We start from the raw sequence: 18,439 nt of genomic DNA, 5'->3' as shown, positions 1-18,439 counted from the left end.
TCATTTCAGAAATGTGTCAGGCACTGTATGTATTACACGTTAGGAATATAAAGGGGAATGTAAATGACAGGACGCCCGCCGCTTGGTATCTATGACATGATGGAAGAGATAAATCCACTGTTTTTTGTTTTACTTTCTGAAAGAGTAAATATTAAGGTGTGAACTACTTATATCTTAATAAATGGTAACATTCTTCTCTCATCTCTTTTCTCAACCTGCAGTGTTCCTGGAAAATTGAAACTGTGGATGACTGATATAGGTCAATTGATGCTACTAACAATCAACAAAGGAAAAACACCACTTCTAATTCTTGTTAACTCAACTGCTCACTGAGGGATCTTTTCTTGAAAAGAAATTCATAAGTACACAGATGCTTTGGTAATATATACCTTTCCTGGAAAAAAAGAAAAAAAAGAAAGAAAAGAAAGAGCTGTGCTCTCATGCCTCACCACCCCTTCTCTGACATTTGTCGTTGAGGGAATGAAGTCCAGAAGGCTGTAAAAAATGCTCAGTGTGGAGCCTCTGGAGCTCTTCCCCATATACCACCCTGGTCCTCTTTTTTTAAACGTTGTTTCCATTTGAAACTAGATTCATTCAGCTTGTTCTTGCAAAATGAGGATTAAAAAAAAGTTAGGGTCTGGAAAGGAAGAGAAGGATTAAATAAAGAGTTCTGTTAGAATGTAGCTATCATGATCTAATGTACCACGGGCAGCCCAGCTTCAGAGAATACTGGCTTTCAAGGCCCGGAGCTCCCGAGGACAGCTGGCACTCAGCTGGTCGTGGTGCTGGCCTCACATTGCCTCAGTATCTCCTATTAGCTCGACTGGTGCTAGTTAGCCTTTCTTCTTCTTCTTTTTTTTTTTAAACGTACACCACAGGAAATTTTTCCTCGGTGCGGTGCGTGTAAGAGCTGTTTGATTCCCCAAAGAAAAAGCTTTGGCAAGTCAGTTAAGAGGGAAGGAGGCGCACTGAACACATGAGCACATTTTAACAATGTCCAAGTGTAAGTTTTACTGCCAACAGTAGACATGCCATGGAATTTGAAACGCAGCCCAAATGCAAAATGCAGTTGTTTTTATCTATGAGGAGAACATTGTGGTTTTATTCAGAGACGAGTCATTTTGTTCTGATTTATCCAGTTAGTAAATATATCTGATTTGTTTTCATTAGGGAGTTGAAAGTTTGTGGTTTTTCTTTTTGTTTTTTGTTTTTTGTTTTTTTTTTGTCAAAGGGAAGAAAACTATCAGGTCTGGTAAAAACACAAGAAAGCAGAATTTTATTGAAATGCTCAATCAATAAAGATAGAGCCACGATGTCACCTGCCGTGTACAATGAAGAGGGTTTGGAGTCTTGGCAAGAAGAGGGAAACTTGGGATTTTAGAAGCTCAGGATTTTGCTGTTAGTATCAGATGGCATCTTTATAAGGCCATTCTGAATTGCCAAATCAGAAAACTAAGTTTTTTGTTCTGTGTTATCTTAATTTTGTCCAGCCTATTAAATGATTTCATGATGGTGTCTAGGTGATATTTATGCATTCACTAAAAACTTTAATGTTTCTCTAGGCTTACCCAGAAGTACAAGATTACTTGGTCCAATTAATCAGTTAACTCATCAATCTGATAAGAAGTGTTGATGAAAGAACTTTCAGCCTAAGAAAAAATCTTACAAGAGTTTATTTGAGCCATACTGACAGTTGCCAGAAAGCAAAATCTCAATGGATCGAGAAAATGCTCCAGAGAATGGCAGTTTTGCGGCTTATTTTATGCATTAGCATCAAAGGAGATGAAGGAGGGTGGCATGATCTGATGGCAGAATAGGGAGGCTGGAGAAAGCAAAACGGGGAAATCTCTGGGATTGGCGAGATTAATTTTTCTACAATGGTGGGTACAGGACTGTTACCATTTCTAGCACATAGAGATGGTAACTGGGCAACAAGACAACAATGTGATCTCGTGTTTGGGTGCAGGCGGTTGTACCTTTGAGGGGTCTGGAAATAAAATTGCTCTGACACTTCATCATATGATAAATAGATTATATCATATAAATATATAACATAGATTTTATGATGTATTACATATTCGCACTGAAGGAGAAACGATACTGAGCTATCCACAAAATGGGTCCACATATTTGGGAATCATTAAGTGATCAGGTGCCATTCAGCATTTTCATTTAAATCTGCTGTGTGGGACAGATCTCACACTCCAACTACCTCTTACTGTTGAGAATATAAACACTTTACCCAAATAGAAAAAAAAAAAAGCAAACAAAACTGCTTGGAAGATTTTTTTCCTTTGTTTCCCCGCCCCCATGGTTTTTTTTTTTTTTCATATTCCCTGGGATGACCAGTGCACCCTGAACAATACTTTGCTTGAAACTTTGTGCAGTGGATTGTCACTGTAGTGGCTTTGTGTCTGTGAAGAATTTATCAGACTCACTCTCCAGTCTCCATCCGTTGGCAAGACAGAAAAGCCTATTTCAACACCCCCGAGCATACCTAATATTTAGAAAGGTAAGCCTGTGCAGTGAACGTGAGAGTTCCTCTCCACGCCCTGATGGCTTTACTCAACCATTTTCCTCTTTTATCATTTGTTGGAAAAACCCTTTACTATCTCTTCTTAGTTCCTTGTCCTTTGTTAGCTACAAAGGGCAGATTTTCTTTTGTAAATCCTTAGTAATTAAATGAGCACTTCAGTGGCTGGAGCCTTCAATGGTCTGTTTCCTAGGTTTTTGCCTTTGACAGTCATATTTTGCAAAGGCCCCTGAGATGACTCGGCATCTTCCCCTACTTAACACTAAACCAATTGAAGCCCGTGCTTACTGCATGAAGGAGGAAAAGATTCATTAAGGGCACTTCATTAAGGAGCTGAAATGGGACGCTCTAAATGCGCCTGAACCAACGGCAATCCACAGGAGCTATTAGGAGAGCCACAAAGACAGTTTCCAAAACTGAACTCCAGCTCCAGTGCCTCGGATTAGGGAGAGTGATGGGATTAGTGTTTAATGACTTGGGGCGGGAGACAAAGGGAATTTGGACAAAGAGGCTTAGATATGGAAGAATTAACACTCTCTATTCCAAGCAGGCCTCCGATGACTTCCAGTGTTCTTTTCAGACTCAAAAGCCAAGAAAAAAAAAAAAAAAAAAAAAAAAAAGACGAGCAAAGCTTTGATACTTTCTTAACTTTTTTTTTATTACAACAACAATACAGAGGAAATAAAAGAACCCTCTTCACTCTCTTGCACTTGAAACCTCTTTTAAAAATAAGCACCTACAATTGTATAATTAGCCCCAAGGTGAGCTGGCCCAGGTCCTCAAGCATGTGCCAGAACCCTTCTCCGCTTCCCAAAGCTGGGGCAAGGCAGACAGGGAAGCGAAACACATGGTAGCAAAGGCCTAGTTAAGTGGCTTTAAAAGCGCTTCTGTCTCCATGGCTGTTTATGTTACAGGTGCAACTGAAGGGACAGAGAGAAACTCTGCCTCGTTGTAAAACCTCCTCCTGGCCCCATCTGGCTCAGCCTGCCACGATTGCAGGCTTGCAGCCTCTGTGGCCTGTGAAGTGCTTTATGAAAAGAGGTGATTATCCAGGCTACGTGAGGGGATAACTTTGGAAGTGCGCCAAAGGTGGAAAGTGCTCTTGAAAAAGAATCATCGACTTGGAGTGGGGCAGGCCATGTTGGAGCTTATCTCTACCATTTCCCCCTGCTCTGGACAAGAACACAGTATCATTATCTGAGCGAAGCCACGTTTAAGTGGCTGACCCTGGAGCCGAGTATCATTCCCCAGGAAGTTAAGTAAACAGACTCTGAGCACCAAGTGCCTTGGAGCAGTAAGTGTGTGATTATGCCCTGCTGCTGAGAATGGCAAAATGCAGGTGCAAATGTTACTGTAGGCAGAAGTACAACGCAAATAGTGCCGTAAATGATCTCGCACTGTAATAAAGCAATTCAACATGGCCTGATTTTTAACCAACCTAAATCACTTGCAGAAAAGCTGGGTATTCATTTCATGTATTAGCCTATATGAAATGGTCCTGGAGCAGTTCTAGGCACCAAGTATTATTTAACCCGTGTGGTTTAGTGGAACCATGGCAGCCCCCTGCCGTAATCCATTCGGAGGCAATATCGGCAATCAGTGTGAAATTAAATACATTACAGGGAAAGAGCTTAATGCGTTTTATAGGCAGTTGTTCACATCAAACTTTAGTTTTCGAAATCCAACATTTGATCCCGTGACAGGAACTGTGCCTTGCTCAGGGATTGCCCCGCTGTGCTGTCAGGAGGTAGGAAAGAGGCAGGGCTCAGACTTCAGGAAAGGTGCTCTTGGCTGAAAGAAAGCATTTCCAATCAGCTTAGTTCTACTGGGCCTCTCGGATGCCAAAGGCCCAGGTAGCATTTGATCATGTTGCTTCAGGGCTCAGACCTGCATTTATTGCCCTTTTCTGCTAACATTTTTGCTTTAAGGATAGATGTTTTTCCAGGGCAGTGAGACTCCCTTCTCTCACAGCTAAATTGGAGTAGGGTGTAACGGGCTTCCCTCACCTTACTCCCAGTCCCTCTTGACCCCAACATGGTCTAGCCGTCTGTTCTTTGTTAAATTGAAAATGTGTAGAAATTTTTATAGAGATCTTCAGCTATATAAATAGCTTTGAAAATTGTTGTAACTTTAAAAGCAGGTCAAAAAGGAAATTGAACAGCTAGTGAGTTTCATATCATCCAGTTCGCTTTTTGAAGGGCAGTATTGGTCTTCCTGGTAAATGGTTGCTTTTATTGTTGGGGTTCTCACTGGTTTGTTTGTTTTTTTTCTGGGTAGCTTTTAATAGAAAAGGGAGCTTTGGTGGAATCTTTGATAGAATGTCAAATATATCATGAATCGCTTCTGGCCCCACGGTCAAACTCAGGAGCCGCTATTGTCTTGGGAGTGTGGCCTGTGTGCATAGCTGAGCATCTGATTCTGTGTAAATATTGGTGACTTCCTTGGATGAATGATGATGACTCCAATCTGTTTACCAAGAAAGTTCCTGCACTATTATGGCACACAGGTGGATCCTGTGTCCTCAGAGATGGTGGCCTTGTTGGAACCCTTGGACCAAACTCTCCCTCTTTGGGTGCAAAAGCTTATCAAAAGACTCTGCGCTTTTTTTCCAGAGTTGACAATGGGTCTATAGCTCTTTAAAATATAGTGAAAATTAAAGTTTTTTTGGTAGTATTACAAAAAAGTCTAAGAACTTCAAAATAGTGATTCTCAACCTTCAGTGGGAGAGGGGCAATACAATTATTGCTAGGAGTCTATTTAATCCACTTGTGTAGCCATTCTTTACAGTCTGAAAAAATAACATGTCTCACACATAGATAATGATTTTAAAAATAATGTCCTATAGATGCTATTATGATTAACACATTCAAAATTATTTAAAAAGTTTTACTGAGATTATAGTCATCTTTAGCATTATATGCTGTGTTAAGCCATACTAAAAGTTCAACTCATATCATATAGAATTCTAACATGTTATTTTCTGGGGTGAGGGTTATGATATGGAACTCTATCAATTGCCAGTAATAAAAACTCAACTTTTGGTCTAAAGCCAAAAAAGAAAAGTTATTGGCTCAGGTAACTTGGAGATGCATTGAGCTCTGTTTGCCTTTGCTTGGCTTCATTCTCAGGCAGGCTCTCTGAGGACAAGAGGGTCCTGGTCCTTGCTACATGATTACATGGTCCTGAAGGCTTGTGAAGTCAAGAGATACTTTATCCTAGCATCCATATTAAATTCCAAAAGAGAGCTCAGATTGGCCAGCCCTACTCTTTGGATCTCTCTCTGGATTAACCAGGCAGAGAGATTAAGATTACTTAATCTGATTGATCAACATAAATCATATGATCACTCCTTTAAAAGGAACAGAAATATAGTGCCTTGATTTAGTGCCCTACTAGAGTCACACGGAGAGAGGGAGGGGTCAATATCCTAACAAAACAGAGGCGATGCTTACTGACTGTAAAAGGGCTCTCATATTTACACTCATATTTTCAAGACTTGGGAATCATTGTTCTGGAGTTATTATTATTTTTGATGTTTTGACTAAGTTCTTCTACCAAATATTAGAAGCCAGCTAAGCACAATTGAAACTAGTGGGAATACCTTGGGAAGCACTGTGTTTGCAGCCAATCCCAATTGTGGTTTGTGTGCCTGCTTATACTTGAGTGAGGAAAGAGGAAGAATGAAGGATTGGAATAAGAAAACACCCAAAATCAAAACTTCCTTAAAATAAAAATCTCAATTCTTCTCTGTAAATATAAAGCAAAACAGAAGAAACTCACATATACATATGCAATGTAGAGACACCTCCACCACCACCACCACCACCACCACCACCACCACCACCAAATGGACACAAGCTATAGGGGTTAATTTTAAAAAGACTAAAAATATTTATTTCTAAGCCTTTCCATTGGTCTTTAATTATTATGTTTGTTTTGTTTTTGGCATGAGCACCATGGATAGGAAACGTTATCCCTAAGATCCAGAGTTCTGAATAACAGGACCCTATTTATTGCTAGGTCTCCATGTCATGTCCTCTCTATGCTTTTTTTCCTGGGTAATTTATTCCTTCCCAGGAATCAATAATTCTGGAGCTAGGCTCATTTATTTTTCCTTATCCTCTCTCTCTCTCTCTCTCTCTCTCTCTCTCTGTCTCTCAGTCTCTTTTTTACTCCTCTAGAATTACTCTTAATTTTCTTAATTTGCCCTATTTTTTCCATTCTTTGTAATAAACTCATTTAAAGTTATTTATCCTTCTTAGATACAAGCATTATAGACATCGGTATAATGTGAAGAGTAGATTACTTGATTCAAAATAATGATGATGTTAATTGATGATGATAATGAAAATGAACATTAATTGAGCTCTTATTTTCTTATATTATCATAATATAAGCTTATATTATATTGCACTATATCCATATTATCTTATTTAATTCTTATACCGACCCTATAGAGGAGAATAGTAAAGGGTTGTTCAAACTTTGAACCTATTTCTGATGTTTGATAAATTCTCTATAATATAAATTTTGATAGAATTTCCCAGAACAGAAACTAAAAAAATGTACAGATACCTGTTGCCCCTGACTCTCTTGCAGCTAGTGCAGCAGTTCTCAACCTGTGGGTCGGGGTCGCGACCCACAGGTTGAGAACCGCTGAGCTAGTGTATAGTGTCTAACTCTCAGCCAAACACCGAGATACTTGCCTCAGACTTTAAATTTGTAGCTAGAGATACAAAAATCAAGAAAATAGAGAATTTATTTCTAAGATAATGGTGGCATAGTGGCTTCAACATTTTTTCTAGAATCTGAAGAAGTGTGGGGTTGGCTGTGGCACCCAGTGTCCAAGGCAAGTAGCAGTGATGGATGAACTTCAATACTCAGTGTCAGCAGCTCCAGTGATCAAGTTTCTATTCAACTGGCTTTGTGTCGTTTTTTGGGCTATGGTTCTGGCTATTGCTTATACCCTCTTCTTCTGCCATTTCTGACTCTGGTTCTCTAGTTTGCTGATGTTTTCGAAACATAAACAACAACATGGAAGCCCTTTCTGGAGTTGAACGACACAGAAGAGCCTTGTCCTTAAACTCCCTCAGATCCTTTCAATAAATTCCCTCCTGCCTAAATAAGCCATGGTTAATCTATGCTAGCTGAAACAAAGAACCCTGATGGATACCATTATGCTATTTTAAATTTCATTTTATTGATTTGGAAACCCAGGCTTAGAGAAACAAATTACATTGTGTAAGGTCAAACGAATAGTATTAGAGCCAAGGCTGACTTGAGAGTCCATATTCACCTACCAACCTTCACATCAGCAGGGAAGAAAAACTGCATTAATAAGTGAGATGCATCTGAATATAACTTAAGGGAAGGTAGGCATCATAGATTAAAGCCCCTATTTTGGCAAAGTCTGTCCCAGAGTCACAGTTTATTTGGATAACCTTTCTCTGTCTTAGAACATGAAAGTTTGATCTAGATCAGTGGCTTTTAACAATTGAAGACGGGGTCATAGAATTGTACCAAAACAATTAAACAAACAACCACCCTCCAGAAAACCACCAAAACCTGACAGCGATGGATCTTCTTTCTAGTAAAGTACACATGCTAATGTGTTACATCCAATTTCTCTGCAAGCGCATCCTTGGAACTCAGTGGATCCCAGGCTGAGAACCCGAACTAGATGATCTCTCAGTTTGATTCTTCCAAGTAAAATACAGTATGATTCCATTGTTTGGATGAAATTGCTAAAACTAGTTAGCTCAATTTCTCTTTTGTTCTTTCTCTCACACACACATACACACAATCTCAAGGCAGAGGTTTGAGTCAATCATATTCTTCAGTTTGTAACACATTCTCTTCATTAAGACAAGACGTCTCAGAAGACTTGAATTCACATAATATCATGTGATGAATGCCTAAAGAAGATAGAACTGTCTGGCCTTAAGAAGACTGAGACAGTATGATTTGTATCACTTACTACAAGTGTCACTTGCTGCAAATAACAAAAGAGCCAATCAAAAGTTGCTTAAACAATATGAAATTTATAATATCATGTAACAAGAAGTTTGGAAGTGAGACATACAGAGGTTGATAAATTTAGTTAAAGACACAGTTTTTTTTTTGTGTGTGTGTGTGTTCTGTCGCCTTCCTACAGGATGTTGCCTTGTCCCTAGTGCCTCAAACTGGGGTGGCATATTTCTAGTTGGGATATGTGGAGAGCAACATCAATTTTTTTTAAAAAGCGTGTTGACTTCTACTTTTAACCATTAGAGAGTAACTGGCATCAAACTTGCCATCTCACTGAAAACAGCTATAAAACTTGACAAGTAAATTAGGTAATTATTTTCAGGCATTGAATAACAGACATGGGACTATAGCCCTGGAGAGAAGGCAAACACACAGGATGAGCCACACTTCTCTGCCTGGGGCCTCTCCTGCTGCAGCACAAGGAAGTAGAACCAAACAGAACAACGGTCTTGCTGAGATGAGGGACAGAGACTTGAGTTTTGGGCTCCTGAAACAACTGGAACTTCCAGGATAGGGCTCTGGGTGCCTCTGAAGTCTGTATGTGAATTCATGAAAATTCCTTGGCAGAGGGCCGGGCTGTACACATGAAGGCTGAGATTCCATGAGACATGACAGAGATAAACTGCTGTGGAGATAAAAACTGAACATAATAACAGAGGCCATGCAGTTTTGAAAGATGTTGGAGGCCATAGGAGAAAAAAATATTTTGGGTATTTCAGGTGAGACCCTAGAAAGGCCATGCTTTATAAAGGAATGAGAACTATGCCCTAGAGTAAGTGCTTACCCTAATAATAAGTAACAAAACAAAACAAAATAACACCTAAATAGACCCCTCAATTAAAGAATGAAACCAAACATAAGAGGATAAAATTCAGGACAAATTCAGTACCAGTTAAAGGAAGATGATATAATTGAGATATCCTACAACATATTTTTCACAATAACTATTGTATAATTAATCATTCTTAAACATGAAAGGAAAATACAATCAAAGGAAGAAACAAGCAATAGAAAGAGACGACTTATCAATATAAGTCATTACCAGATAAGGATTTTAAAGAAGTTATTATGAATATATTCAGGGATGTTCATAATGATTAAACTAATGGGGAAACCTCCACAGATTTCACAATTGAAATTATCTTTTAAAACATTGGTCTTAATAAAAACCAGTTTGGTGCTACTTTGGATAATGCTGAGGTCTCCATTCCTTAAAGTGTGCACATAAATTCCTTGGCAGGATAATGTAAAATAACATTCAGCAACATGTGGGATAATGAGATAGAAGATGAGGGAGGAGAGAGTTGGAGCAGATTATCTATGTTTCTCTTATCATCACCGCTAGAAAGGAAAATCATTGGGCACACAGAATGAGCTGGCTCTCTGGTCCTGCCGTGTCCTTTATTTGTGGAATTCCTACAACGATGCTACTTCCCTGAAGGAGCAGGAACTGCATGTGGAATAAATCAGGTCATCATGGAGCAAAGCAGAGTTAGATTTACCTCAAACTACATTGCCAGATGTGCCAGTCACAAGCACCTGGAGAGTTTGCTTTCTCTTGTACTCTTGGATTATTCCAGTCATGTTACTGAGAAGCCCTTGAACCTTGTGTGGCCAGATCCAAGTATAGCTATGGAGCTTCAAGCTAACATTTCTGTAATCTCTTGCTTACATGTTTCCCCTCCACTGTGAGCTCCTGAAAGGTAAGAACTGTGTTCACATACCTCCATATTGCCAATACCCAGTATAGTGCCTGACTGACAGATGATCAATAAATGGTTGTTAAATGAGTTAATGCATTCTAACCATCTAACATATTTTCCCTGGATTGAACTTGCACTGAAGCACATTACAGTCCCCAGTAGTCTCCAAAATTCACTAACATTCTCCCACCCAATGCCCAACCTCGAACAGTGAGGTGTTCATGCAGAACTTCCCTCTGCTTTCCAGGGCAGAGTCTGGGTCCTTTCTAAATGTTCACGGAGAGATACATTAATGAATGGCAAAACCAAGGATGACTCTTAAAAAATTTTTTTTTATTTAAGTGAGAGGAGGGAAGATAGACTTCCACATATGCCTGTCCCAGAATGCACCTGGGGCAACCCTCATCTGGGGCTGATGCTCTGCCCATCTGAGGCCAGGCTCACAACTGAGCTATTTTTAGCTCCTGTGGCAGAGGCTCAATGGAGCCATCCTCAGTGCCTGGAACTCGAACCAATTGAGCCATGGCTGTGGGAGGGGAAGAGAGAGAGAGGGAGAGAGAGAGAAGAAGGAAGGGGGGAGGGGTAAGCAGATGGTCACTTCCCCTGTGGTACCCTGACCTGGAATTGAACCCAGGACTTCCACATGCTGAGCTGACACTCTACCACTGAGCCAACTGGCCAGGGACAAGGATGTCTCTTAATTAGAGTTTTAGTCAAGTAATTACAAATGTAGTTATTTTTCTCTGTTATTGTTTTTAAAAAATATATATCTCAAGGGGAGGGAAAAATAATCAGCCAAGTAGTAAAGAAATGGCAAGAAAACTCCCCTTTTATCCTCAAACTACTTTTGCACAAAATATTATCAAGAGGGACTAGCATCTTCTTTCCATTTTTTGACTGTCAATGGTGCTAAAAGATAAAGACCAAAATATAGTCCCCATGTTCAGTGCAGAGAAAGCAGCCTCGGGACTGCTGTGAGAGAGAGTTGTTCCCATCTCTCCCGTCTTGCCCTTGTCTCCCCTGCCTACAGTATTTCTCCCTTCTTGTTTTGTCTTTTTTCTCCCTTCTAAACCTACCCAGGGTTTATAGTAGCTGTCAGAGCTGAGCATGTCCCTTAGCTTCAGGCAAATCTTGTTTGCAAGCAGGAAGCTGTAGGAATTCTCTCCTAGTGGCATTTTCACTCTTTATGTGAGCTTAATCCAGGGGATTAACAAATGGATCAGCTGGAGATCTCCTCTTACCATGACAGAACAGGCAAGTTCAAGCAGAAATAGTCCCTGAAATGTCTGGTTCTGCCGGGAGTTAACACCACACCTACCAGGCACTGAAAAGGGTGTGTTCCCAGAGGAGGTCCAGGTCAAAGAGGAAACAGCTTTGCTGACATTGGCCTCTCCTCACTGATTTCACATGCCTCCTTCTTCACTGCTGCCACTGTCTTGCAGTCCTCACCCTTATCTGGCACCTGAGTTTCTCTTATTCTCTGCCATTTCCAAGCGTCACTATTTCTCCTGCTTCTCTCTACTTCCCTACATAGCCATCAAAGAATCCACTCTCTTCCTGCTGTGTCCTTTGTCTCGTGATGTCTTAAGGTGGGTTCCCTGTGAGTAGAACTTGGGGAGAGAATTCTTAGACAAGTGATTTTTGCTCCTTCTGTGAGCACTTAGAGCTAATGACAGTTGTCACTCCATGTCCTCACGAAAGTGAGAATAAAGGCATTGCTGCCTATGTTGACAAGATTGACACCTGGGGATGGCAAAGCTTCCAGAGAGAGGGTAACTAAGCTTTTGATACTGTGATGATGCTAAGGAGACTATGAAAATGACATAAACCTCTCTCTTGTCTAAGTCACTGGATCTAGTTGAGCATTCAAATGTGTGTCCTAACTCATTCAGTCCAGGTGGACTGGGCTTCATTCAGACACTGACAGGTTGAACGAAATCCATGATGGCTGAGATGAAGAGAGTGGCTGGGAAAGAGGTCACACATTCCACAGCAACAAGTGGAGAGACTTGGAAGAGTCGCTGTTTTAATGTCAAAGTTGTCCACCAATCCAATGTGATGTGGAAAAATACATACAAGGAAAATACAGAGTTGGACCAATAACATCGTAATCTTTTTCCACTGAACCATCTAAATTATACTTCAGTATTTACACTTCTAAGAGAAAAAAAACCCCTGTTACAAGTGTATTAAGAGCATTAGCAATTTGGTTTATTTTATTTTATTTGATGTTGAGGCAACAGAAACAACATAAAAACCCTTTTGTTTTATTTTGCATTTTTGATAATACTATTAAATTAATTTTTCAAGTAAAATCATCCTTGTTGCACCATTCAGGTCACATTATGACAATATTTTCAGGCTAGCCTAAAATGTTCAGTATTAACTGGGGTAATAAAAAAAATCCTACATTTTCTTTTTACAGAAGGATTTTATAGTTTTATAAAGAGTGAATGTAATCAGGATTCAGCAAGGCATCTATTTTTTTTAAGTCATTATATATTATTATAGAGATTATCAGATTTCCCCAAATGTCCTCCAAACAGGCTAGTCATCTTGTCCAGGAAGGCTTATTCTATAATACTTCCAACAGGATGACTTAGAGCGGAGATGGACTTGTTTGGTTGGTTCCTTCAGTCCTGGAAACCTCTTCCTACTTGCTATCCCCACACCCATGTCTGATTCTGCATTTTGAGTCCTGCTTTTCTCCATAGTTCCTCCTTTGGAATGCCTTCCTGCTCCTTCTCATCTTACCCTCTGCCCATTCGTTAACTTCTTACACCACCCATGAAGCAATCTTCTATTGTTTATTCAATCTCTCTGTTTGCATGAGAGCTTTCTGAAACCCCTAACTTCTCTGCACCTCTAGTCTATACCATAAACTTAGCCCTTTGGCACATCATGGCTTGTATATCAGGGTCCTTTTAAGTAAGTTGTTTTCTCTCCCCCACTAGGTTCTTAAATGTAGAGATCACATCTTACCCAGCTCCTCTACTTCCTGTAAATCTGAGCAACTTTTGCATGTATAGGCAATGTTCAACAGAGAGTAGCAAATGTTCAATTAAAGTGATGGATTGGTTGTTAAAATTCTATGTATCCTTAATTCCTTCTATGATGTCTTTTAAACTTTTCTCACCTTTGTGTGTGCATGCATATAAATGTATGTGTTCATTCACTTAAAATATTTATTGAATACCTACTATGTGCCAGAAGGCTGAGACTTAGAAGGGCAGCAATAGAGGAATTAGGAAAAATCAAGAGCAAAGACATGTCATTACAGACCAAGCCTATGATCATCCACACCTGTATTTTTCCAATTACTAAGTATGGGTGCAAAAGTAGACAGTGAAGAAGGCTGATTGGAAAAGAAATTGAGGCATTTAAAATACGGTGTTGGAGGAGAGCTCTGTGAATTCTCCGAACTGCAGGAGAAACAAATAAGTGGGTCCTAGAGCAAATTAAGCCTGAAACATTGCTGGAAGAAAAATGACCAAACTGAAGCTGTCCTACTTTGGGCTCAGTATAATAAGGCAGGGTTCTTTGAGAAAGAAAGTGATGCTGGGAAAAATAAACAACAAAAGGAAAAGTGGAAGACCAAACATGAGATGGTTTGACTCCAAAAAAAGAGAGAAGCCATAGGCATGAGTCTATAGGAGCTGCACAAGGCTGGTGAGAATAGGACATTGTGAACATCACTCATTCTAGGGTCACCAGGAGTTGAAGCCGACACAATGCACATAAAACACAAACTATGGCCAAACACAGCACTAGCTGCTGGTGATAAAAGGTCTGATGTGACAGGACTTTAGTTTTCCATATGCTGGGCAGCTGAGGAATGATTATTTAAAGAAAGATCAGGTCAGGAGGAGGAGCTGGTTTGAGCAGAACAGTCAGGATGCAGATGTGTTGGGCTTGAGATATACAGGAGATGTCCAGGTGGGTCACTGGAAATGCAGTTCTAGAAGCACATTTGGGCTGGATGTTGGTTTCTGGGAGACATTTGCCTGAAGATGACAGTTGGACTCATGGGTCTAGTTAAGTTTTCTGGTGGGACAAGATAAGAAGAAAGGCTGAGAAATAAAATACATGAAAGGCACTCCACAGAACTTTAAAAAGTGACCTAAAAATCTTATTTAATTTATAAACAACATCTATAGTGAGGGCTTGAAGAAGTGGGGGCAATTCTGGGGCCACTGTAAGGAATTGCCTGCCCCTTGTTTTGTCTGAGTGCTTTGAACTCCAGTCCTATGATGATCAACCTGTTGGCTGATGAGCCAGAGGGGGGAGGAGGGTGCAGGTTCTGCCCAACTCTGTCACAGGAAGCAGACAAGTAAGAAGACTCCAAGGACACTGGGCTACCATGTATTTGAAGATTAGATGAGAGTTTCACACATTTCCTTCTTTCCTTGAAGTGATGCAAAGTGGGTGGTCTGGTCCTAGTTCTGCTATAAGTTAATTCTATCACTTTGAGAAGCTATCACTTCTCTGGGCCTTAGATTATAAGAAGGTGTGATGCATTAAATAAGTTTTAGGTCAACTCAGCACTCTAAAATGTCTGGTGAAGGCATATCAGATTGTGTGAGGCCGCCTTGGTTTAGAGATGCTTCCTCATCCTCAGATCAGGCACAGATGAATCCTGGATATTTATGGTCCCTAGACAATCTTACTTTAAAAAAAAAAAAAAAATCTTGCCTGTCCTACAGCTGAAAACCAGGAAGTCAGGGTCCAGGGCACCCATGTGTGTGCATTCTGGGACCTGGCACTATTGCCTTTGCTGCCCAAATTGATATCTGAAATTGCATCATTCAAAAGAGTATTTTAAAGAGCTCTGTTTCACAACTTGGGGTCCTCAGAATCCTAGTAGTAAATGAAGTTGTTGTGTACTAGATGGGGTGAGAAACTATGAGAGAAATGCTATGAATCACCTTGGGGCATCAATTTAACTTAAAAATGTAAGAGAAAGGTAATTTCAAGTTTACATAAACATCATGGCATAGCACACAAACTTTGTATTGGTCTTAAGGATGGCACAAAAGATGCAAATGGAAATTGTCATTTTCTGGTTGTTCTGGGCTACTTGTTCCTTTCACAAGGATCCAAACCTCTTTCCTTTCATTAGGAAAGCCTGGCACTGTTGACAGGCACATGTTTACTCAGTGGATCTACTGGGATTTATCACTCTGAAGTACCTGAGAATTTCTTCTTGAGCTAAAACAGTTAATGTTGCTTGTTTTGCTTTTTAGAAAATGCAAGGGCCTAAATTGGGAATTTGGGCTGGTACTGTGCTGATGATTTTTATGTCTTTACAAGAACATTCTCTTGTGACAGGGTCAGGGTGCTTTAGCATGGAAGGATCTGGTTCCATTAGTTGCATAATGTTCTCATAAAAAAGTAGTTGGGTATCGCTATAGAAGACCTAAAATTACGCCTAGGCCCTGATTTATCACCTAGAAAATGCAGAACATCTAGTCATTTGGACTTGAATAGTTGGTTTTGCTCTTGTAAACTCCTGACCAAAAGCAATTATTTTCCAAGTTTTAGAGACAAATGAACCATAGAAGAGCAGCTGTAGAACTTGTTGTAAAAAAATATGGTAATTACCAAGTTTGACATGTGCTATGACAACAGCTCTTTGCTAATCAACAGCCTCACTGCTAAAGCAGTCATTGAAAACATGTTGGGCAGCCCATCCTCAAAGCTACATGCCAGGGGGAGAGAGTAGAGTGCAGAAAATCCAAGGCACCAGATAATCCCCAAATCATTGTTGTTTGGCCTCCGGAGGTATCGTATGCTTAATTTTAAAAATATTTTGGCAGCAGATTCACATCCTTTAATTGGATTCTGTGCACATTATGCACATTATTGTCAATATTAGCCTGACTTTCCAAATAGACACTCAGAGCTGCCAGGAAAGGCCACCCTGTGCAGCAGGTGTAATGTATTTGGGGATTAAAAATTAGCAGGAGACAATTCTGACATGGATAATCCTCATGTGGATAATTGAGTGTTGACTGACATTGAGGAAAAGGCAGTTATGGCAGAGGACAATGCGGGATGTCTACATACAGCTAGGTTGGTAAAGGGAAAATCTTCACTTCTTAGAGAAAAAAGTTTTTCAATGAATGCAAAGCAAAATTAAACCAAAAAGCAGCAACCTGAAGACCAACAAATCAAACTACATGATGAAGCAACGACTGAGAATATCTCAACCCGAAGGTGTTATAAAAGTTTGAGATTGGAAGGAGGAAGTTGGTGGTGGATTAATAGTTTTCAAAGCATATTAAATGTTAATCTAGCCATGAATATTTTCTGAAGTTTCTCTCTTTTCTAATCTTCCTGATGACTCTCCCTTTTTAAATCTCCAGATCAGGCTTTACAGAAAGCTTGTGTTTGGTATACTTGAAGTCACGTTGGGGCAATTTGAGAAGAAATTCATGGACAATGGAAAGAACATTGATTTCCCTACTTTCTCTCACTCTGTACAATGAGAACGTTAATATCCATCTAGCAAAAGAGTTATAAAAATTAGAGAAGGTGCACATGAAGCTCTTGGTACAGCTTTATAGTGAGCAACAAATCTGTAAAAGAAGTATCTTACTCTTATTAATAATGAGAATTGATCACTTCTCGGCCTTTTGGCTAAGATCAAGTGTAGTATCTGTTCTTATCAGTTTAATAATGGGAATTAAAAATTAAGAATGCCCAATTCTTATAAATGATAATGATACCCCAATGGCAATATCATCTTCTATGGATTGTAAGAAATAAAATAATCTAGAAGATATGCTTTTTGAACACACATAGAAATACTCTATAGAATTTGCTTTTCATCAAATTAAGCCCAGTTGCAAAATTAAGATTTAGGACTCTTTTGATAAAGTTCAGATGCTTAAACATTGGATGGAAAATCACAGAGGGTCCTCTGCAAATCTCTTTAAGAAAACAATAGATGTCCACCTATCCAGGGCAGACCAAGGGTAGTTGTGACTTCGGGGCATTGCCTTGTTATCTATTGTCTTGTTTTTTTTTTCTGGCTACTGCGAAGAAGGTCCCCATTGGACATGGGTCTACTTTCATACAAAAAAGCACTAAACACAGCGTGTTTATAATTCATTCATTTGAAGCTGTGAATGATAGTTCCTGCCACATGATGTATACTCATAAATACTTGAAAGGGAATGCAGAAAATGCAGGAGACTAAGCAATAAGTGTATGACTAAAAATTTTTTTTAATTTATTTTATTTTATTTTAATATATTGGTGTACATAGATTCTAGTGTCCCCCCGAATGCCTCCCTCCAACCCCCTATTTTCCCACCACATCCCCCCCTGCCCTTCTTCTCTGCAACACCCTCACCCCGATTTTTCTTTTCTGCTCTCATCCCATCCTATCATCCCATTTCCCTCTGTCCGCTTTCCCTCTGGTCCTTTTGATCCCTCCTCTGTCTCTATTCCATTCCTCAGTTCACTTTGTTCATTGGATTCCTCAAATGAGTGAGATAATATGATATTTTCCCTTTTCTGCCTGGCTTATTTCACTTAACATAATAGTTTCCAAGTCCATCCATATTGTTGCAAAAAGTAAGATTCCCTTTTTTTTCATGGCCCCATATATTCCATTGTGTATATGTACCACTGCTTTTTAATCCATTCGTCCAAAGACAGACACTTGGGCTGTTTCCAGATCTTGGCAATGCTGCCATAAACATGAGGGTGCATTTCTTCATTTAAATCATTGATGTGGTGTTCTTGGGATATATTTTGAAAAGTGGGATGGCTGGGTCAAAAGGTAGTTCCATATTTAATTTTTTGAGAAATCTCCATATTTTTTCAACAGTGGCTGCACCAGTCTGCACTTCCACCAGCAATGCAGGAGGGTTCCCTTTTCTCCACACCCTCGCCAGCACCTATCATGTGTTGTTTTGTTAATGAGTGCCATTCTGACTGGTGTGAGGTGATATCTCACTGTGGTTTTAATTTGCGTTTCTCTAATGATTAGTGATGAACATTTTTTTTTTATTGTATTTATTTTTAATGGGGTGACATCAGTAAATCAAGATACATATATTCAAAGATAATATGTCCAGGTTATCTTAAAGATCAATTATGTTTCATACCCATCACCCAAAGTCAGATTGTCCTGTCACCCTCTATCTAGTTCTCTTTGTGCCCCTCC

At 39.7% G+C, this 18,439-nt stretch overlaps 1 pseudogene; it reads left to right on the top strand.

Annotated features, from left to right (window-relative positions):
* The first annotated feature begins 16,882 nt into the window (after nucleotides 1-16,882).
* LOC136332513 (U2 spliceosomal RNA) lies at nucleotides 16,883-16,996 on the top strand (annotated as a pseudogene).
* Nucleotides 16,997-18,439: the final 1,443 nt, after the last annotated feature.

This window comes from Saccopteryx bilineata, chromosome 3 (genome assembly GCF_036850765.1).
Source record: "Saccopteryx bilineata isolate mSacBil1 chromosome 3, mSacBil1_pri_phased_curated, whole genome shotgun sequence".
Classification (NCBI taxonomy): Eukaryota; Metazoa; Chordata; class Mammalia; order Chiroptera; family Emballonuridae; genus Saccopteryx; species Saccopteryx bilineata.
The sequence above is the reverse complement of the archived record's forward strand: the minus strand, read 5'-3'. Positions and strand labels throughout refer to the sequence as shown.